Here is a 23,462-nt window from a genome sequence, read left to right as displayed (position 1 = left end):
ATCCCTGTTAAAATTCATCTTACAGGTAGGTAGCCGTGTTGGTCTGGATCGAAGTAAAATAAAAAAATTCCTTCAGTAGCACCTTAAAGACCAACTAAGTTTTTATTTTGGTATGAGCTTTCGTGTGCATGCACACTTCTTCAGGTATCTGAAGAAGTGTGCATGCACACGAAAGCTCATACCAAAATAAAAACTTAGTTGGTCTTTAAGGTGCTACTGAAGGAATTTTTTTTAAAATTCATCTTGTTTGCTTTGGCCCAGTTGTCTAATCTGTTAAGGTCATTTTGAAGTGTGATCCTGTCCTCTGGGGTATTAGCCACCCCTCCCAATTTGAGTCCATCAGAAGGTGGCGGACTCTCCTTCCTTGGAGGTTTTGAAGCAGAGGTTTGCATGCAAGTCCATCCCCATGTCCATAGCCATGCAAAAGTAGCATTTCTTAGATGGTTTAGATTTAATGCAAATCAGACTGCTCGGTCAACAGTTAAACTGTTCACATTGATTTAAGTACTTCAGAGCTACATCGGTCTATTCTACTTACATATTTGGCCATTTCTAGACTGCATGGCATTTAATGTCTCTTTAGTCACTAAAAGACTGGTGTTAATAACCTAAATGCGTGTGTCTGAAACCAATATATTATGCAAATGAATGCAAAAACCACTGTAAAATAACCTACTTTGCAGCAGATGTAAAGGGGACAGGCATCCTCTTTAAAGCCAAATTTGTGCTCTTCAATTTGCATACAGGTTGAGTGCATATTGCCCACCAACTGTTAGCAAATACTACCGTAACTGTTAAATGGATTTATGGGTTGTAATGCTAGTCAAATTGAACAGAGGTGTGCTCTCTATGCAAGAGGGATTCTAAATTCAAAATCATTCCAGCCAATATAAGCAGATACTTACTTCACAAAATCCTAACCTCAGGTGAGTCCAGGCAGTCTTACTGTCAATGGAATGTACTGACTTTAATTGACTGTCAGAATTTATTGACCCAAGGGGTAAATATTGACAGAGGCAACTCCTGACAGTTCCTGGTTTCTGCAGAGGTGTGATAAATCTTGATGTTCACTGCAATGTATTATCCACTTGCAGAGGAATTTATTTTTGCTGCTCCACACAATGTATATTGCAATGAAAAAAATTCAGTGAAGGAAGGTGGAAAGAATTGTTTTGTTCCTTTGAGATGAACACTGGGATGGGTGTGGGAGGGGGGAATAAATGATGTGCTAGCTAGTATTATTTCTTTTAAAAATAATATTTATTTATTTATTAAAATTTTACATACTGCTTGAATGTAAAAATAAAACCTCCAAGTGTTTTATAAAAAAGAATGAAAAAAGGGTCATCCATAAAACAGCTATATAAAACATTCGAAATAATTAAACTATGAGGTAAAAAATATATAAAACACCCATCAACCTTGTACATAGATTTTTACAGTATAAGCTTGCCTAATCAAAAATGGTTTTTAGCAGATGCTGAAAAAAGTTCAGTGGAAGTGCCTGTTTGATGTCAATATTTAGCACTGTTAATATGCAACTGAAATGTAATAAGGTTTAAATTATATTGGGACTACTCTAGGAAAGTGAAATAAGTCTTAATCAATAGAAAACTAGCGATAAAGAAGCAGCAGATAGGGGAAAGAAATGGCAGTACAGGTGAATGAAAAATGGTTGCTGCTTATTCAGTGCAATTAGCAACACTGGGTACCATGTAGCTTCCTATCAGATCACTGCTCTGTGCTATTTAATATTAATTTACACCCATAGCTGCCAAGTTATCCCTTTTTTTAAGGGATTTTCCCTTATGCTGAATAGGCTTCCTCGCGAGAAAAGGGAAAACTTGGCAGCTATGTTTACACCTCAGGTTTCCTCCTCAAAGTTCAAGATGGTACACATGTTCTTTCTCTCCAACTTTCCCCATTGTTATACCAACTCTGGGCCCTCCAGATGTTTTGAGACTACAATTCCCATCATCCCTGATGGTCCTGCTAGCTAGGGATGCTAGCCACTGGTCCTGCTAGCTAGGGATCATGGGAGTTGTAGGCCAAAAACATCCAGAGGGCTGAGGTTGAGGAAGCCTGAGGTAGATCCTCATAATTGGCTGAGAGACAGCAACTGGCCCAAATCCACCCATTGAGCTTCATGGCTGAGCGGAGATTTGAACCCCGGCCTCCCCAGTCCTAGTCCAACACCATATTGACTGTACTTTGACCGGCAGCAGTTTTCCAAGAGTTCAGACAGGCGTCTTTCCCATCCCTACCTGGGGATGCTGTAGATTGAACCTAGGACATTTTGCATGCAAATCCCACCCCACCCCCGTGGTCTGGTCCTATTAGATCTTTCAACCTAAAAATCAAACTGGAATAAAGTTTGACACAGCAGGATTATGTGAAATCCATCCATGTCGCCAAGATGTAACACCAGCATGGCATGAGTTGGTTTGACTCATATGGCTTGGTGGTTCGACTGTGGAAGATCTGTGTAGCACGGTAGATGAGCCATGCCTTTCTGATAGTCAAAGCACAATGCCTGGCTCTAGTAGTCAGCAACTGGCTGTGGAACCGGGATCTTACAATGGTCCCTCATTAGTCCAACTCTACCGACCCCTGCCAAGTGCCGTCATCGCAACAAGGTACCTGGATTGTTGGATGGGTAGTGTAATGTACTGAATGGGAGATGTTCACCTCCGATGTATGGTGGCTGTCCACGATCAAATCACCCAATATGCAGTGCCCCATTCAGATATTGCAGGTTGGTTATTTGGAGAGCCTGTGCCCACTGTGCATGGAAGTTGAGCTTGCCTCGTGCTCCCATTCAAAAGCACCAGCACTACATACCCAGCCACTACACTCTGAACCGCTTCCATATTTGCGTGTTCAGACTCAGACACGTCCCCCCTAAATAAATTCACAATTGACTCAAATTTTAGTTTGGTTTTTGGCAGAATTTAGGCCACAAATTTATTGATTACAGAAAGTGAGTGGTTGCATAGGCTCTGGTTCGACTAGCTCCCTGCACCCTTGCATGTAGCACTGACCCAGGGCACCAGCATAGGTCAGCCAAGGGTGAACACCTGGATAGGCGGAAAGCCAGGAACAGACTATGTCCGCCACCCAGATGTCCCCCTGGACTCAGGCACGGGCACAACCCCCTCACAGGGTTGGCAAAACCATTGAGTCCCTGGATTTCTTTAATGAAATACCCTTCACATAGGGATGGTGAGAGCGTTTCCCCATCCCTATCACCTGAACCAGAGCCTATCCGCAACCTTACAAGTTGTGATGATTTGCTACACAGCAGGCGAAACTCAAATGGCACCAGGCAATCAGCCAAGTGCCAATCAGACACATAATCGCATAGCAAGGTCAAGCGCAAAAGGCCCTAAAAGTAGGGAGAGGTGGGCGGATATTTCAATGCACGCACCAAAAGACGAAGCTCTGGGTCATGTGCATGGGTATATATAGGTCCCTCAATCCATTTGGACTGCGCCCTTTGGCCAGATTTGAACTCAACATCGAGGGACCTACCAATCGGGTGTTGTGGCTGACCAATCTTACCCACCCACAAGACAGGAGGTTGGTCTCCAGGTCTCACCACAACATGTGCCCTCTTTGAGGGCGGACACGATATATAAAAAGGATTTTTTTAAAACTTCCCTTTACAGGGCTGCCTTCAGATGTCTTCTAAAGGTTGTATAGTTACTTATCTCCTTGGCTACGGAGTTGCATAATTCCATATCCTCCAACATTTCTCCGATAAAAATAGAGGTGTCCTAAGGAAAAGTGGGATATTCCAGGATCAAATCAGAAATCCCTGGGACAACTTCTGTAAATCTGGCACTGTCCCTGGAAAATAGGGACAGTCCCAACTTTGCTGGGGAGGATGTTCTGGATGGCAAGCTGATTTTCTCTCATTATACAAGCACTGCTTGGGTCATTGATGTGCTTAGTACCTCAAGCCACCTGCTCAGATAATAGAGCAAATAAAGCCATGTGTTTTAACTCTTCCTGCTTATCCAAATGCATTTAACACCAAGGCTCCTTTCATTTTTACAGCTCCGTTTGTCAGGAGTAAGTGGAAGATTAAAAGTATGCTTGTTAGCAGCAGCATCACAAGTTACTGTACTATAAATTATTTTTTGCCAGTGTGCATGTCAGAGATTTGGGCTATGTCATCTGCCATATTAATCTGGTAAATTAAATAGATGGCTGCTATGGTCTGGGGAAAGAATATCTGTCCCTGCTGGAATAGATTAGAAGCAGGTGGGATCTGGATAGAATCTAAACTAGAATCCAACAAGAGCCTTCAGTAAGTGACGTACTCAGTTTGCACCCTGAGCCATGTGCTTTTCCTATCTGATTTTAATTAGAAGTGCCTAGAAAAGTTCAAGGACTGTAAACTCCTGGTCAACCCAAGCTTTTTTCCTTTTCCCCTTTTTAAAGCAAACTTGAAACTTCCCAAAGCTTTGACTTAATCTGCCAAGGATGTGGGACATTTAGGATTAGACATAATACAAATAGGGAAACCTGGGCTCTTTATAATGTTGCTGTAATGGGTTATTGAAATCAGGCCAGGGTTTGATAGCTGAAGCATACATTTTCTTGAATTAAAAATCAGAGGTGCAAATCGGAGCAACACAATCAACCATGGTGGTTTTTTTTTGGCATATTATTAATCATATTATCAGAAATTTGTGATCCTGGTTCTTTATGTGATTTCTCTCTCTCCCTTTTTGCTGTTTCCTGTGTGAAGATTTAACAATGGGTGGTATATCCAGTGTTTTTTTTCTCTGAGAATAGAAAGTGCTTCTGTTCATGGAAGGAGGAGGTCTGGAGTACATTTCCTCCTTCATTCCTGGTGCAGAATCATTCAATCAGAGCATGGTGCTGATAATGCCAAGGTTGCAGGTTTGATCCCTGTATGGGAAAACTGCCTATTTCTGCATTGCAGGGGGTTGGACTAGATAATCCTCAGGGTCCCTTCCAACTCAACACCCTGAGGCTTATTTATATCCCTGTGAAATTAGGATGTGAGATTAATGGGTATGATCCAGCATGGAATCGTGGAATTGTAGAGTTGGAAGGGACCCCAAGGGTCACCTAGTCCAGCCCCCTGCAATGCAGGAATCTCAACTAAAGCATCCATGACCGATGGCCATCCAACCTCTGCTTTGAAACCTCCAAGGAAGGAGTCCGATCCACTATCAAACAGCTCTGACTGTCAGAAGGTTCTTCCGGATATTGAGTTGGAATCTCCTTTCTTGTAACTTGAAGCCATTGGTTCGAGTCCTACCCTCCAGAGCAGAAGAAACAAGCTTGTTCCATCTTCCACGTGACAGCCCATGATATATTTGAAGAGGACTATCATATCTCTTCTCAGTCTCCTCTTTTCCAGGCTAAACATACCTGGCTCCTTCAACTGTTCCTCATAAGGCTTGGCTTCTAGACGCTTGATCATCTCCTCTGCACATGTTATATATATAAAAAACAGGGCTTTTCTTATATAAATAACTAGCTGGCCCGGCCACTCATTGCTGTGGTTCTTTCCTGTGATTCCCCCCACTCTGTCCGGACATATGACTTATCCTGCCCCCTCCTCCCCCTACCCCTGGTTCATCCCTGTGACTGTCCGCACCCTGTCCTGACCCATGAGCTATTGAGTCCCCTTTTCCCCCACCCCTCCGGCACATCCCTGTGACTGGCCCCACCCTGTCCTGACTCATGAGCTATCGAGCCCCCTCCTCCCCCACCCCCCTGTCTGAGCCCTCTGTTGTCTCCGGGGAGTGTTGCCCCCCCTGTTTCTACATACCTTGGCCCCCACCCTTGGAGAAGGAACTGTCAGCTTCTGTGTTCTATTTCCCAGCATGCACTTTTGTCTGAGCCCTCTGTTGTCCCCGGAGAGTGTTGTCCCCTCCTCCCTGTATCTCCATACATTGGCCCCTGTGCACGCGCATCGTGAACATTTTTATGTACTGTATTTAGATTACTTTTTTAAAAAAATAATAACACGAGAAGCAGAAGTTATTATTGTTTAATTTTATTTTGGGGGTTGTCATTTATTTTGGTGGGTATTGTATGATTTGGGCGTTGTTGTGTGTTTTTTGGTTTTTTATTTTTGGTGTAATTTTTTGGAAAGTGGGATGGGATGTATTTTTCTTTTTTTAATGTGTTGTTTGTAAAGTTTTTTTTAAATGGTTTTTATTGTGGGTATAAGTGAGGAATATTTGGTGTTGAGGAAGGTGGGGAGAGGTCCGTTTGGGCAAAGAAAAGGATCGGGGGTGATGATGCGTCCCAGGACACAGAGAACTGGGGAGAGAAAGTGCATGGTTGGTTGTTGTTGTTGTTTTAAAGACACAGAGGCTTGCAATCAGTCATAGTATGAAGCCTAGGTTAAAAGGGGCATGACTGCCCTTACTTAAAATGGCCGCCGGAGCCTCACATGTGACACAACGTCCGCTAAATTAAAAAGCAAAAACCCCTCACCGTGCCCCCAAGTGCGTGTTAGGGGAAATGATGAACGACTGCCTAATGTTGCGAGGCACTTATTAAACAGAAGGCGCGTTCCGAAGCGCCCAAGCTGTTTGGTTCCATTAAAAAACTTGCAGTGGCTCAGTTTGTTAAATGGAGCCTCAGAATCCCACTTCAGACTCCCCTCACCTTCAGAGTCCCCCTGTTTTTTGTGTGTTATGTTTACATAGGTGCATCTCTGTGTGTCCCCCCCCCCCCGTTCTCTTACCTTCCAAGTCCCGGACTGCAGAATCCAGGACCAGCAGCCGTGTGACACCGGAAGTTGCATCGGCCTAACTTCCAGTGTCGCTTTGCCCTTCTATGGGCACCAAAAATGGCTGCCGCCGGCTTCAAAAGTCGCTTCTACGCATGTCAGGAAGTGCATCGACGCAACTTCCAGTGTCACTCCGCACATCTATGGGCACCAAAAATGGCCGCCGCCAACACCGGAAGTCACATCTATGCACTTCCGGACATGCATAGATGCGACTTTTGAAGCCGGCAGCGGCCATTTTTGGTGCCCATAGAAGGGCAAATCAGAAAGAAAAAAATGGCCGTCGGCAGGGGAAAATAACGGAGAAAAACGGTAGACAAAGTGATACAGGGGGAAAGGTAAGTAAAAACGGGGGTTTCCCGGGGAAAACGGGGTACTTGGCAGCTAAGCCTGTTCTGTCTTTCCTCCCCCCCATCCCCCGGTTCATCCCTGTGATTGGGCCCACCCTGTCCCAACCTATGACCTATTCAGCCCCCCCATCCCCCACCCAGGCAGGCCAGTGGTTTCAAGTAATTAGGTTTCCAACTGCATTGTAGTTTCCCATACTATTTCAATAAAAAATGATACATTCATTTTTATTTTCTGTTTTCAAGCAATAGAACTTTCCAGCTGTAATTATTAAAGACTGAATCATCACAATATTTAAAGATATGAAAGTCCTGTCAGCTGAGTGGCAGCTCTGCAATTATAGCTTGAATTCATAATGCAAATGTATGATGCCAGTTCCTTAGACTTCCGTCTTCATCTTTTGTCCTCTCCTAATTCATTCCTTGATATTTTTTTTGTAGTTGTTGTTAATATGGAGGCCCCAATCATGATATCCTGTCCTTTGTGTTCACATTCTTTAGATGGAATAATAATGATGATGATATTTCACTCAAGTGTTTTCTGTTTCAAGGACATTAGCCTTATTCATAACACTGGTTGATTCATGTGCCTTTGCAATATTTATAAATTTGCTGAAATTTTAACATTCTATGATATTCCGTTGATGCAGATTTCTATGTCATTCCAAAAAGAGTGATCATATTTTTCAGTTGAGTCAGTGGAGCAGCTAACCTTTTCCCCTGGCATGCATCTGATCTGAGCTGTCATTTTCGCTAGAAGTGAAAAAAGACAGGTGGAACTTGAATAGCAGGTTCCATTCAAAGTTTTTGAGCAAGGATCTGGATTAATTTTATGTGTTACTATTGGGGATGCATGAAAGGGGACAGAGCTGTCTTTGGTGGGATGGTACAGGGTAGTGCTATCAGGAGAACTCAGGTTGACAACATTTGTACCTGTACAGGTGTGAACACACCTGCAAGGCCACTCCTGCTGTCTTGGAGCTCCCCTGTTGACTCATGTTCAGCTTGTGGTCCACCAAGACCCCCAGATCCTTTTCACATGTAAGCCAGGTGTCCCTGATCTTATCTTTTTGCATCAGGTACTTACTGTCTAAGTGCAGAACCTTACATTTGCCCCTATGAAAATTCATTTTGTTAGCTTGGCCCATTCTGTCTTCCGAGGCATTAGCTACCCATCCCAGCTTGGTGTCATCTGCAAATCTACAGTGGAACACTTATTTTGAAGTGTTTGAGTTTGCAAACTCTTTATTTTGCTGCATTTTATAGTTGCCCCATAATACAAGTTATCTGGGCAGCATACAAAACAAATAAAACAGCTGAAATGCAGCATGAAACTATTAAAGCTTAAACACAATTAAAATGCTTTTTTTAAAAAATGGATAAGAGAACCAGACTATAAGGCTTAATTGGTGGTGATGGGGAACCACTAATATGGCATTAGGTGAATTACTCTAGGAATACTGCTCAATAACTGGGTGCCACTACGGAGGGATCAGCTTGGACTTGAGAATACACATGTGCTATTGCAAGCATTATAACTCTGATAAGTAGCAGCCATTGTGTTTTTCAGTCATCTTCTGCACTGGGTATTTGTCCAGCTACTCACATGGCTAACTTTGCTACTACCCTATTCCCCCCTATTTCTTTTCTAGGCAACCTCTGGGTCAGACAGAACATAGACTCCTGCCCAGTGAATATGTCGACATTAATAATAGTTTTCTGTCCTCAGCTGCTGACTGATCTAAATCCTTTTGACCCTCTAGAAAATGGAAGTCACAATGAGAAATTTCTAATAAAAATGAGTGTGATTGCAAAGCAAGGAACTGAAGAGGAGGCAGCATGGCTCCAATTAATGGCATAGACTCAATGGTGCAACAAATGCAAATTTACTTTCTGTCTTTGTTTAATCGTTCAGAGTCTTTAGGGCATTACCTTTACCACTCGCGTAACCAACACATATAAATAAGAGTATAAGCATTTTCCTCCAGACAACAGAACAGCAGGGCGATTTTTCAGGCAAGTTCTGAAAACAGTGAATTCTATCAAGGAATTCATTGTTTCTGGAAGCTGCCCTTTGCAATAACTTACTAAATGTGGCTGTTGATGGTGGGGGAGTGGGGGGATGATTCTTCGCAGCTGCAAATACACTTTATCCCAGAGCTGGCCATGCAGATGCTTTGCAAGACAATTGATGCCTATAGCAGTAATGAGAAAACATTCTTCTGCCCCCACATAAAGAAAACTGCCAGCGCATCATAGGGAACCCTCAGCATCATCTGTTGTGGCTCTTTGTGAAATAGTTAAAGGGTGCCCTTGACTCCAGTAAGCAGGTAGACTTCACTGCCATAGAACAGCAGCTCCCTGTTGTGAGAAAACAACGGATCTTTTGTGCTTGCTAGCTAGCTGGGTCTGACAGCCAGGGGAACGCCAAAGGAAAGCACTTCTCTGTCTGAACTGAACAAGAGCAAACTGATTTCCTGCAGAATTTGATCTCCTCTTATTGCGATAATGAAGTTATGACACCTTCTGGAGTGACTCCATCAGAATTGTACATAGAAATTGTATTTTCTGTAGCTCACTGGTATTGCTCCCCTGTTTCCAATGCCAAAGACAAATGAATGAAGGGTGCACATCCTGACACACTTATGGACACTCATTGGGTAGCCACGTCTCAAGCAGAACTTCCTGGTGTGCATTTGTCAGTATTTATGGACTTCTGTCTTTCATTCATATTGTTGTTGTTGTTTAGTCGTGTCCGACTCTTCGTGACCCCATGGACCACAGCACGCCAGGCACTCCTGTCTTGCACTGCCTCCCGCAGTTTGGTCAAACTCATGTTCGTAGCTTCGAGAACACTGTCCAACCATCTTGTCCTCTGACGTCCCCTTCTCCTAGTGCCCTGAATCTTTACCAACATCAGGGTCTTTTCCAAGGATTCTTCTCTTCTCATGAGGTGGCCAAAGTATTGGAGCCTCAGCTTCACGATCTGTCCTTCCAGGGAGCACTCAGGGCTGATTTCCTTAAGAATGGATAGGTTTGATCTTCTTGCAGTCCATGGGACTCTCAAGAGTCTCCTCCAGCACCACAATTCAAAAGCATCAATTCTTCGGCGATCAGCCTTCTTTATGGTCCAGCTCTCACTTCCATACATCACTACTGGGAAAACCATAGCTTTAACTATACGGACCTTTGTCGGCAAGGTGATGTCTCTGCTTTTTAAGATGCTGTCTAGGTTTGTCATTGCTTTTCTCCCAAGAAGCAGGCGTCTTTTAATTTCGTGACTGCTGTCACCATCTGCAGTGATCAAGGAGCCCAAGAAGGTGAAATCTCTCACTGCCTCCATTTCTTCCCCTTCTATTTGCCAGGAGGTGATGGGACCAGTGGCCATGATCTTGGTTTTTTTGATGTTGAGCTTCAGACCATATTTTGCGCTCTCCTCTTTCACCCTCATTAAAAGGTTCTTTAATTCCTCCTCGCTTTCTGCCATCAAGGTTGTGTCATCTGCATACCTGAGGTTGTTGATATTTCTTCCGGCAATCTTAATTCCGGCTTGGGATTCATCTAGTCCAGCCTTTCGCATGATGAATTCTGCATATAAGTTAAATAAGCAGGGAGACAATATACAACCTTGTCGTACTCCTTTCCCAATTTTGAACCACTCAGTTGTTCCATATCCAGTTCTAACTGTAGCTTCTTGTCCCACATAGAGATTTCTCAGGAGACAGATGAGGTGATCAGGCACTCCCATTTCTTTAAGAACTTGCCATAGTTTGCTGTGGTCGACACAGTCAAAGGCTTTTGCATAGTCAATGAAGCAGAAGTAGACGTTTTTCTGGAACTCTCTAGCTTTCTCCATAATCCAGCGCATGTTTGCTATTTGGTCTCTGGTTCCTCTGCCCTTTCGAAATCCAGCTTGCACTTCTGGGAGTTCTCGGTCCACATACTGCTTAAGCCTGCCTTGTAGAATTTTAAGCATAACCTTGCTAGCGTGTGAAATGAGCGCAATTGTGCGGTAGTTGGAGCATTCTTTGGCACTGCCCTTCTTTGGAATTGGGATGTAGACTGATCTTCTCCAATCCTCTGGCCATTGCTGAGTTTTCCAAACTTGCTGGCATATTGGGTGTAGCACCTTAACAGCATCATCTTTTAAAATTCTAAATAGTTCAGCTGGAATATCATCACTTCCACTGGCCTTGTTATTAGCAGTGCTTTCTAAGGCCCATTTGACTTCACTCTCCAAGATGTCTGGCTCAAGGTCAGCAACCACACTACCTGGGGTGTACGAGACCTCCATATCTTTCTGGTATAATTCCTCTGTGTATTCTTGCCACCTCTTCTTGATGTCTTCTGCTTCTGTTAGGTCCTTACCACTTTTGTCCTTCATTCATATACTGCATGTATTAACTGAATGAATGTCATACCCGTGGCATCCATTGGGACCAGGTTTGTCCCACCCATCTTCCCAGAGGAAGCAATGTGAACCCGGCAGCCAGTGTCAGTATGCTGGTGACGCTGGCCAATAGGGAAGGCTGTTATTGCCTTTCTACAGAGGGATGCAATCTTTCTCTTGAGGTTATTCTGTGAAGCCTGCTTCTCTTACTGGTTGGTAGATGGGATGACAGTAGCCAAGTATAAACTCCTTCACTCATGAGGCAGGTAATGTATGCATTGAGGGAGATTGAGATAGACTTCCCTGATGAGACTTCCTAAGGTGCTTTCATACTTCTCACTGCCACTCAGATCAAAGGGTGGTGGTACTTGTAAGGGCTGTAGATGAGTGGTTGAGCATCTGCTTTGCATGCAGAAGGTCACAGGTTCAAAACCCAGTATTTCCAGAACTGGGAATGTATCTGAAATCCTGGAGCCACACTGCCAGTAATGAGAGCTAGTGATGAAAGCCAGTAATGATCTGTATGTGGGCCACTAAATGGAAATGGAGTACCTAGAAGATGAAAGTTGAGATTGGTCTGGAAGCTGCTGCTGGTGGAGAATGCTGTAGCAAATTTACTCTTGAATAAGCTTTACTAGCTGCCAATGAGCTACTGGGCCATGTTCAAGGTTTTGTTTTTAATCTACAACGCTCCGAACAACTTGGGACCGGCATGCTTGCAGGGGCACCTCTCTCCCTGCTTCCTGTCCAAACAACTCTAGTTGGCAGCAACCAGAGAGAGGATCTTTGTGGTGGCCCCTTTTCTATGGAATCGCCTCCCCTCGGAGTACTGACAGTGGTGGTGACATTTTGTTATTTGTAAAAAACAAACAAAAAAAACACCAATCCCATATCTGTGCACAAAAGTCTTTTTCTGGTGTTTAATTAAGGAATTAATTAATGATACTCTTGGGCTATTGATTACATTTATAGGGTGGTATTCAACTGAATACACTGACGGAGGAAGGGAGGGCGGGGGGAGCACACCACCCCTGCACCATCGGGCAGGGGTGTACCATTGTGGCCGCCCCCTGGCCATGTGCCGCGCACCCCCTGTGCACCGGGTGCCACACCCCTGCAGGTGTTGTCACGCCCCCTGGACGCATGTCACACCACCCAGGATGTGTTCCAGCCATGCCCCCATCTGCTCTCTGCCCCCGGTACCGGAGCATGCAGCTTTGCCACTGACTGAATACATGTGATAATGCAAGAATTAGTGCTAGTGTGACAGGACTGTGCCCCCTTCTCCTCACTGTGTGCCCCGTGCCAGGCCCACATCATCTTTAACCTGCGGTCATCCTGGGGCTGATGGGAGTTGGAGTTCAACAATATCCAGAGGACCACAGATACTGCATTGTTGAGTTTAAGAATGAGATAGCAAGTGTTGCAAAGGATCTTGGAGAGATATCTGCCATCTTAAGAGAGATGCCACCACTATAGGGTTAAACGAACAAATAGTCTTACACTGGGGCTTCCTCATGCCATCTAATCCAGTATTATATTTTCACCAGTGACCAGTGTATTGACCCTAGAAGTTCACAAGCAGGTCATGAGGGAGGCACCCAGGCCCTGGTTTTGATAACCAGAATTTGCTATGCCAAGCTATACTGCTTCTGGATGGAGAGATTCAAGTTAATTATCATGGCCGATAGCCATTTTTAAGTATCCATGAAAGTGTCTAATCATTTTGCTAAAAACTACAGGATTATTGAGCAGTTATGTGGGATTAACCCTCGGAGCTACTGAGTCCTTCACAAGCATATCACCTCAGTTCTTGGGGGAGGGAGGCTGAGAATACTGAAAATATTTAAATATAAATAACTATTACCCAGATGGGAAGCCAGTGGGGCAGAGGGCATGCTGGTTCAAAGACAAACCCAGCTGCAGAAATGAAATACAACAGAAATTTAAAAATAAACCCTACAAGATGATTTTTTTTATTGCTATTACTAACTAAATCCAAAGCCTGTCAGAGATATTGACAAGTCTGACATTAATGTCCCATCTTTGCTTGTATTTTGTTTGTCTAAAGGGGCTGTGAAATGAGAAGAATGAAAGAGATTTGAATGTGTCATCTTATCCCAGGCTGGAAAAAAGAAGGAGCCGGCATTACTGGTTAGAATATTTGTATCCTCTTTGCTCTTTTTGAACAATCGAAAAAGCCAACTATGCTATTATTATTATATTTATTGTGATTATTATGTTTTGTAGTAGTAGTAGTAATAATAATAATAATAGGCATTTTTCTTTATTGGGTACTGTGCACAGATTTGGATTCATTTTTAACAGGCTTGGTATTTAAAGATGATAGAAATAATGAGAAAATTTCTCTAGGGTTTCTGTCATGTAATTATGAAATACTTCCATATTAAGACAGACTGTATGCTATATGTAAGCAAGGGTGCTTATTTTCGTCAGAATAATGTGATTGGATATTCCAAGGAAGGCAAATCGTCTACTTCATCTTATTGTGGCACAATCACACTGTGTTTCTATGCTGTGTTTTATTTCCCCCCATGAGCTAAATACATAGAAAGATGGTAGCTTGCTTGTGGGCTGCTGTGAGAGTGTTTTTTCTCCAGTATTCGACTCATTATATTTTAGAAGGCTCTACCTCTTAGGACTGATACTGTAGGGAGCCTGATCTACCAATAGGGTTGCCATACACATGAGAAAACCAGGACATGTCCTTTATTGGGGGGGAGGGCAACATGCCCATCTGGGGAGATTTTTAGATTGTAAAGGAAATGTCCAGGTTTTTTGGGGTGTGTGGTTATTTGTGAGCTGCTTGGGCTCGGGCGCATCAGACTTGGGCTTGGTTTTGGGCTGCTCTGCACCCTACAGCCAGTTGCTAGTCCAATCTTGGCATCCTGTTTTAGGGATGAACCAACATGGGACCAGGAGGTCTAAACACAGGAAGGGAAGTTCAATGTGGAGAAAGTTGAAGATCTTGGTCTACCTACTCCTGCTTTATCTGGATAGTTAAATCAGAAGTGCTACAGAATATTTCTAGGCTGCAGTATTGCAGCTGGAATAAGCAAGAATAGGCTTGCAGAGGATAAGCTACAAGATCAGAAGTCAGGAATGGGAAATGGCTGTTTACAGTTAACACATAGCAAATGAAATGTTTTAAGACTGCAATCCTGTACCCAGTTATTATACACACCAATATAGATGTGATAGCATGTAACTAAGGTGTTAAATTAGGGAAATGTTTATTTCCCTTTAAACCCTCTTTAGGAATCTTACATGAATGCATATAAAAATGTCTCAAAATGAAAGAAAATACAATAATAATGTAATGGGCACTGGGCACTTCAGAACAGATGCTTCTTTATTCTTTGGTTTAGTTGAATGTCAGACCATATGTGGTTTACCCAGGATTTCTTGTGTGTATGATTGTATGAATTTCTATTCTGTAACCCATGATTCCAAATATACAAAAATAGGATCAAGAAATCGGCTCTGATGGCTTTTAGACCATGGGAACGATGAAAAAAAAAGTGAAATGGTTAGGTCTGTACTTTAGTTCTGGTCAAGTGATGTTTGTTTGAAGAATAATGCTTTTAATCTGCTTTGCTACCTCTCCTTTGCTTCAAAGGGGGACAATGGTGACAGCTGAAATTTGTTTTGTTTTTTTTAAAGAAAACATCTCTAGCAATGGTTGCCATGTTTAAAACTTGAGGGGCATTTGTATTATTCTGCACATTAGAGAAGATTTGTCTGGGATGCAGTGGGTTTCAGATTTTTCAAAAAGCTTAGTTTCACATTAAAAGGCCATTGAACACAAAGGCTCTGTCTTGGTGTTGACATTGCCAAAACTGTTATTTAGTGAAAGAAGAGGCCTGACATTACCAGATTATTTATCTTAAATTAATGCTCTTTTTCGGCATAGCCTTCCACAATAGTGTCTAAGCCTTTCTGGCTGCTTTACAGCACAAATTACAAAGGTACTTGCCATTATTATGAAGCATATTATTAATTTTCTTTCACCCCCACAAGTATACAGAGGAATATGTGAAGTTAGGAGCTAAATCCAAGCTGCCTTTCCAACAAGAGATGTCAATGGCACAGTGTCTGCTCACAATGAAGCTTGCTAAATCTTTGCAGATTATTTATGATGTAACTTGACCTGAAGATGCCATTTATTGGGTGGTTCCCCCCCCCCAACCCACTTCCCAGCCAGTGCAAACAACTTCCCACGTACTCAACCAGGAAAGGTCCAGTGATGCCAATGACCAGGAGAATTTCTTATTAGCTGTGGCTCTGCCTGGAGAAGTCAAACCTCTCCTCAGTTATCAATGGTCTAGTCATTTCCAGATTTGACAGCAGCAATGTGGTTGCCTTTAATAGACTGCCTCTCCCCATAAGAACTGAAATGGACCCTGTGACTATCCTCCAAGGCCCTTCTTCATGTGCCTCCTCCAAGAGAGGTCCAGAACGGCCCTCCCTGCTTGTGGAATGACCTCCTTATGAAGGCTTACCTGGCACCTTCATTACATATCTTTAGGTGCCAGGCAAAGAGATACCTCTTCTACTTTGGCTAATTAAACAATCTATGGCCTTTTAGACTGGGGGCTAAACATGGGGGTATTGTTTTGTTTGTAACCATTTTGTTTTTATATTGTAAACTGTTCCGTGATCCTTGGATGAAGGGCAGCATGATAATAATGGTAATAATAATAATAGTTTGGAAAATTTATAGCCTTTGATGACAATCCAGAAATGTTATGACAGAGAAGCGGATAGACAGAAATGTTTACCTGTCTCCCAGAATACCAGAGCATTGGGTCACTCAAAATCAATTGGCAGACAAAATTGTTTTATTTGCCTGTGGAGTTATCTTTCAACTTGATGTGGTGATAGCCATTGTCCAAGATGGCTATTAAAAGAGGATTAAGCAAACATATGAAATATAGATCCATCACCAGCCATTACCAGTGATAGCTCAATGGAATTTCCATGTTCAGAGACAGAATAACTCTGAATCCTGGTTGCTGGGGGACAAACAATGGGAGGCATTTGTTGCTTTCATGCCCGACTTGTAGGCTTCCCAGAGACTATTTTGCTGGAAACAACTGGAAACAGGATGCTAGACTACTAGATGAACATTTGGTCTGATCCAGCACACAGTGAACGCCAACATGAAGTAACCTGATCACTTCCGTATGCAACAGGGTGCAGCTGTCCTTCAGATTTTGCACATCTTCAAAGTTTGGGATGTAGTTCTGGACTCAAATAAATCTTCAAAAATGCATATAAGAAATACATACTTTCAGAGAAAGTACATTTAGGTACTTTCTAGGAAGCACATATTTTGTGCATTTTCTAATGTAAATGAATACAGAAATGAGATGGGATGGATTTATAGATGAACATATGCAAAAGTGACATGGACTTGAAACAGATCTGTTTGTCCATGGTGGGAGAAAGCAGTCACAGAAAGCTATTAGCAATAAGAGATCCTGAATTTCAACTACCGGTACCAAAGAGAGAGAGAGGGGGGGGGAATTACTCCTACATTTTGTGTGTGTGTACTTTCCTGTTTAGGCCCGTTTCTTCAGTCACTCAAAGGCAAGTTTAGAGAACACTTTGTTCCCCTGTCCTGTCTCAGCTTTCTTCCTCTCTCTTTTTCTCTTCCTTTTACATGCTAATTCCCCACAGTGTTTAAACAGCTTCCAATTGCACAGACCTTTTCAAATGACCCGTGCTCTGCCTGACCAGAGCATGAACCCTTGCTCCAGTCATTTGCAGGGAGGTTCCCCATTCCATGCATATAAATACGTGCTATAAAACTACAGAGCACATAGTTAAATGGACACTCTTTTGTATGTAAAGCTTCTTTTTCTGCTCAGGCTAGTTTAGCGATTGTATATAAATTGCTGTTTGTGCTGAAAGGGGCTTCCAGGAATCTTCCCTTGTACTTAAAAAGATCTTGATCATTTTCTTTTCTTTTTTGAAAGGTACGTTTCAGTACATATTTGCAGCTGGTGCTTTCTAAGCTGCGGTATACAATTCTGTGCTTTAAAACTTGGAGCATATTTCATGCTGGAGTAGTAATCGACGTGAGGCGTCCAAACGGCCTTTGTCTCCTTCCTTAAGGAAAGCCACACCGTTTGGTTAAAGAAGTGGCCTTGGTAGTAGAATTGGCTCATTAAAAATTAGCTGATCTCGGATAAATAGGGCTTCGGTACACTTCATAAAGATCATAATAACTATAATAATAAATTAATTAATAATGCATGAAGGGAGAAGGGCTCTAGACAGATCCAAAGGCCCTCTCATCTCTGGAAATGGGATTTTCACAAAAGCAGGCTTACAAGGACAAGTGTCCTTGACGGCTGATGCTTGGCATTCTTACATTCTGGCATGTTTTCGATGTACCTTGGAGTACCTGGACAGAAATCATGTTTGTCATTTGCAACTCAAGCTGGCAGGATGCTTTGACAGTGAGAACCATCCCTTTGGCCTAATTTCAGAGGGGGCTCAGCTCCAAAAAGCAGCACTTGGCTCTGAAATCAGAACCACGTGTCGGCAAGGGATTATTTTTGTCTACTGCTTAGACAGGAGGATACTGTTAAGTCATGCGCCGTGTCTTCCTTGCCCCTGCAGCAGCATACTGAAAAGGCTCTGAGGAGAAAAGAGGAAGGGGGCTTTTCCAAGTAGACTTGAGTTCTGACACTTTCAAATTTAAGTACTCCTCATTTCCTGTTCCATCTGACATTCTGATTGCAAACTGTTAGTTCAAATCAATCATGCTTGCTCACATAGCGTACCCTTCCTGTTTTAGATGTGTGTGAGTTGGATTTGTAGCATGACGTTCCACTGTGGAGTGTTCCTGTTCACAACTGCAGCCAGCCAGCCATGTTCCCTTCCAGAATACGCCATTCCATCCTGTTTTCCAGACTCCCAGGGTTCTACTCCTTATCCAGAATTCCATGACCACTGAGCACTGGATTGTTTGGGAGTCCACATTCCAGGTTTTTTTGCCTCCCTGCATTTGTTCAGTGAACCCACTGAAACTTTTATGCATGGTTTGTACATCAGCTGGCTACATCAGTAAAGGTAAAGGGACCCCTGACTATTAGGTCCAGTCATGTCCGACTCTGGGGTTGCGGCGCTCATCTCTCGTTATTGGCCGAGGGAGCTGGCGTACAGCTTCCAGATCATGTGGCCAGCATGACAAAGCCACTTCTGGTGAACCAGAGCAGCACACGGAAATGCCGTTTACCTTCCTGCTTGGAGCAGTACCTATTTATCTACTTGCACTTTCGAACTGCTAGGTTGGCAGGAGCTGGGACCAAGCAACGGGAGCTCACCCCATCATGGGGATTCGAACCGCCGACCTTCTGATCGGCAAGCCCTAGACCCACAGCGCCACCCGCGTCCACCCAACTACATCAGTATCCGCACTCAAACAATTCCTTGTTCCGTGTTTGTGTTTGATATCTAGACACACATATAGAGATACACACAGAGAGATGCATACAATATTTTTGAATACAGTTGCTTCACACATGCACACATACTCACACATGCACACTATACTCGCACACATACTCACACATGCACACTATACTCGCAGGTCTCAGGGCGGTTCACAGAATGAAATCAGATTGTAAAACCACAAAGTACATGAGTGGTATAGAAATGTACATATACCTTAATCAACCCACACCCACACCTTTTTCTTGTCATTCTTTTCTTAGTTCAAATTCAAAATGCAATACACAAATGTGAAAAATCTGTTTTGCAGAGAGGGAAATCAGATTAGTACGGTATATGCACCACAATCAGTGGTACTTCCTTTCAGCTCTCTACAAAATCCATCTTGTTCCCAACCCAAAAGCATCTATGTGGGGATTAGAAGTGAAAAAGATAAAGTATGATAAGTGACACTGGCTACAGAGGCAGGGCGTGTATGAAGGTTAGGTATGGAGGATATATGCAAAACACACACACACACACACACACACACACACACACATCTTGGAAATATATTTCATTGTTTTCAAACCTTATGTGAAAATAGATCCTTTGAAATTACCCTAGGGAATACCCCTATTATTTCCCACCTTTCCTCTCATTTAGCAAGGACTAGTCAAATGTGTAGCATATATATGCCTGAAGGAAAGGTCAGTTCAGACTTAGCTCAGTCGCAGGTCTTCCTCGGGGACTGGGAACAGATGGTGTCAAGACCTCCCACCACCCGCTTCAATAGCTTTCCAGAGGTTCTCACAATTCATCTTGGTGGACAATGCTCCCCAGGAGACGAAGCACCTCCCAGAGTGCTGAATGGATTAGCAACGCAAATTTCGAATTGAACATTACTCAGGATTCAATGTTAATAGCATGACCTGAAAGAAATATTAGGTTGGCCTGTGCCTTTGGCCTTGTGTACACTGTCTCAACAATGAATTAGCCACAGGTCACACATCATGTGGTGGTAGTTGGCTGATCATGTTTGAAATCAAAAGAATCACACAGTGCTATATTGATGAAGAAATCTATGGATTCTCTTTTTGTGGAATAACCTTGAAAACTGGTTCCATTGTACAAGGGGCATGTCCCTCGTTAAACTGGTAGAAAAATTGCACATTTTTTTTAAATAAAAAAACCCCACCTTGCACACTATTTTATGATATTTTGCTTGACCTAATAAAGGTATTGTCCTATATATACTTTTCCTATATATACTTATGGGCCAACACAGCTACCTTTACTTTTTGTATTGATTCCCTGGTTCTTCATGAGATTACTTCAAAAGGAATGTATCTTTTATGGTGCAACCATGGTAGATGCAATAGATATTTAAATAATGCTCCTGGGTGTCAAAGCACCACCATTTCTGCGTTTTTCTTTTCATCTGACAGAACTGCATGACTGGGTGAAATAATAATAATAATAATAATAATAATAATAATAATAATAATAATAATTCAGCCGTCTTCATCTTTCTAAATGCAGTGAAGATTCTCCAGGGAAATAAAATGGAAAAATCTCATGCTTGCTGACTACAAATTACACCAGCTACCTCAACAGAGCTCTCTTGTCTCCAGATGTGGTCAGGTGGCTTAGACCTTATGTACAGCAGTGGAAAGGATTTCCCCTTTAGCGGTTCAACTACACTAGCTCCAGTCAAATTGGGCATCCATTAACAGATAACTAACTGTGCTAACGATGGGACACAGGTGGCGCTGTGGGTTAAACCACAAAGCCTAGGGCTTGCTGATCAGAAGTTTGGCGGTTCGAATCCCTGCGACGGGATGAGCTTCCGTTGCTCGGTCCCAGCTCCTGCCCACCTAGCAGTTCGAAAGCACATCAAAGTGCAAGTAGATACTGTATTTTCCTGCGTATAAGACTACTTTTTAACCCAGGAAAATCTTCTCAAAAGTCGGGGGTCGTCTTATATGCCAGGTCGTATTTCTTATATGGTGAGTATATCCCAAACTCTATATTTTAACTGGAAAAGTTGGGGGTCGTCTTATACGCCCAGTCGTCTTATACGCCAGAAAATACGGTAAATAGGTACCGCTCCAAGTGGGAAGGTAAACGACGTTTCCGTGCGCTGCTCTGGTTCACCAGAAGCGGCTTTGTCATTCTAGCCACATGACCTGGAAGCTGTACACCAGCTCCCTCGACCAATAATGCGAGATGAGTGCCACAACCCCAGAGTTGGTCACAACTGGACCTAATGGTCAGGGGTCCCTTTACCTTTAACTGTGCTAATGAGTGTGTTTGTGAGCAGATAGCTAGCATGGCTGTATGATGCTCGCAAATTGGTCGCTATCCAATTATAGGTGCTTTGTGAGAATCGCACAAAAATGTTAGTGCTAAGCATTAACTTTCATTAAAAGTCATCAGAATCTGAAGTGTCTACCTATTTCTAGCAGCTTTTGTGATTTTTGGGAGAGGACTCATAAGCAGTTAGCTTCATAAAGTGATCCCCGATTGTCTCGGATCAGCTATATGGCTGGAAGCACTGCCCTAATTCTAATGGACTTAATGGACTTAATTTGGCTATAGCATACCCTCCAAAGCCTTGAAGCCAGAATCTTGGACACCTTCTTCCTGTTTTGGCAAGGAGGCCATTTTGATTGTAGTGATCTTGTGTGATTTTGTGCCATGGTCTCCCTCACAAAGGGGACCCAGATGGCACTGTGGGTTAAACCACAGAGTCTAGGGCTTGCTGATCAGAAGGTCAGCGGTTTGAATCCCTGCAACGGGGTGAGCTCCCATTGCTCGGTCTCAACTCCTGCCAACCTAGCAGTTCGAAAGCACAATGAAGTGCAAGTAGATAAATAGGTACTGCTCCGGCGGGAAGGTAAATGGCGTTTCTGTGCACTGCTCTGATTCGCCAGAAGCAGCTTTGTCATGCTGGCCACATGACCTGGGAGCTGTCTGCGGACAAACGCCTGCTCCCTCAGCCTACAGAGTGAGATGAGCGCCGCAACCCCAGAGTCGGAAACAAATGGACCTGTTGATCAGGGGGCCCTTTACCTTTACTCCCTCACAAAAGTACTTTTTGGGGACACAAAAAGTACTTTGGTGCTGCAAAATTGTGAGAGATCAGGGCCACCAAAATGGCTGCCATTCTCTCATGAAGTGATAGTTTGAATTGTTTTTATATTCTAGTGAAGGGGTATCCAGGGCTGGTCTGGACATTTTTCTGCCTGTGGCAAAGCAGAGAATGTCATTATACCATCTGCCTAGTACCCAATGGTGGCCAAGGTATTTAGCCACCTGAGGCAGGAATTCCCACAAATGCCTCTCCACTTCCCTGCCATCAAAACCCTTTTTTAAATAAATTAACCAACCATTTCCTGCCCTTTCCTGACACCCTGCCTGAGGCAGATGCCTAACTCTGTCTAATAAAAGGCTCAGACCAGGTGGATATCAAACAAAAGAATGAACAAATGAACAAATAGACTTGAAAATCCATGCTAGAACAAGTAACAAAGGGACAGTCCTGGTGATTACAGTGTTCTGCTGACATAAGCATTTGTCCCTTAGAAAGTAGACTGGGATCACAAAGTCAAAATCCACCCCCAGCTGGCTTCCACCCGCTATCGACCATGCACATTTCTTCAGTTACATGCATGCACACGAAAGCTCATACCAAAATAAAAACTTAGTTGGTCTTTAAGGTGCTACTGAAGGAATTTTTTTATTTTACTTTGATCCAGACCAACACGGCTACCTACCTGTATCGACCATGGTTGCATTTGAATTGATAACCTTGAGATAAAAGACCCTTTCTTGCGTCCCCAATCTGCAAAGCCATCGAGCCTTCAATATGCCATGTAAAATCAATTTCCATATGACATTTTTTTATACAATCATTCCCTTTATTAATTATTATTAATATTAATGACTGCAATTGTCTTGATGGATGTACTCATTACTACCAGAGTACGTAAGTTCATTGTCTGTGTGCTTATTGCTTCTTGTGTCTCTTCCCCACAGTTGCTGTTTAGATAGGCAACACTGATAAAGAAAAGGCAAAGAGAATAGAAAACTAGGCTGCGTTCCTTTATGCATACTGAGTGGCAGTGAAATATTGTAAGGACCCCAGCAGTCAAAAAAAATAAAAATAAAAAGGAGAGTAATCCCATCAAAGGTGGTGTGTTATTTCCAGTAAATTGAAAGCTGGAATCCCATTTTGATGCGGAAATAAGCATGTCTGCAGACTAATATGTGAGAATGTTAAAAAATAGGTGACTTAAAATAAAATCAGTGAGAATATGCAACATGGCAACACAAATCACCAGAGGGAAAATTCAATGAAGGAAGCAAATTACATGCCCTCAGTGGAATGGCTTTTTGCCCCAAGGAAATAGAAAGCAGGTCATGTTAATGGGCAGGGGGAACCTTGGGAATTTGTCTGTCATATACATGCCCC

The 23,462-nt window shown here is 43.0% G+C and overlaps 1 protein-coding gene across 3 annotated transcripts in view; it reads left to right on the top strand.

Annotated features, from left to right (window-relative positions):
- The window catches only part of CHL1 (cell adhesion molecule L1 like), a 198,691-nt gene that overhangs the window by 37,668 nt on the left and 137,561 nt on the right, over window positions 1-23,462 (top strand). For 2 of the 3 annotated variants that reach the window (XM_035106610.3, XM_035106606.3), the window contains exon 3: window positions 13,593-13,675. The exons of the other annotated variant lie outside the window; for it this stretch is intronic. The gene's annotated coding sequence lies outside the window, so the exon portion shown is untranslated. The remainder of the gene's footprint in view (window positions 1-13,592; window positions 13,676-23,462) is intronic. 3 annotated transcript variants of the gene reach the window in all.

Source organism: Zootoca vivipara, chromosome 2, assembly GCF_965207765.1.
Source record: "Zootoca vivipara chromosome 2, rZooViv2.hap1.1, whole genome shotgun sequence".
In the NCBI taxonomy this organism is placed as follows: Eukaryota; Metazoa; Chordata; class Lepidosauria; order Squamata; family Lacertidae; genus Zootoca; species Zootoca vivipara.
This window is presented reverse-complemented; position numbering and strand designations above follow the sequence as displayed.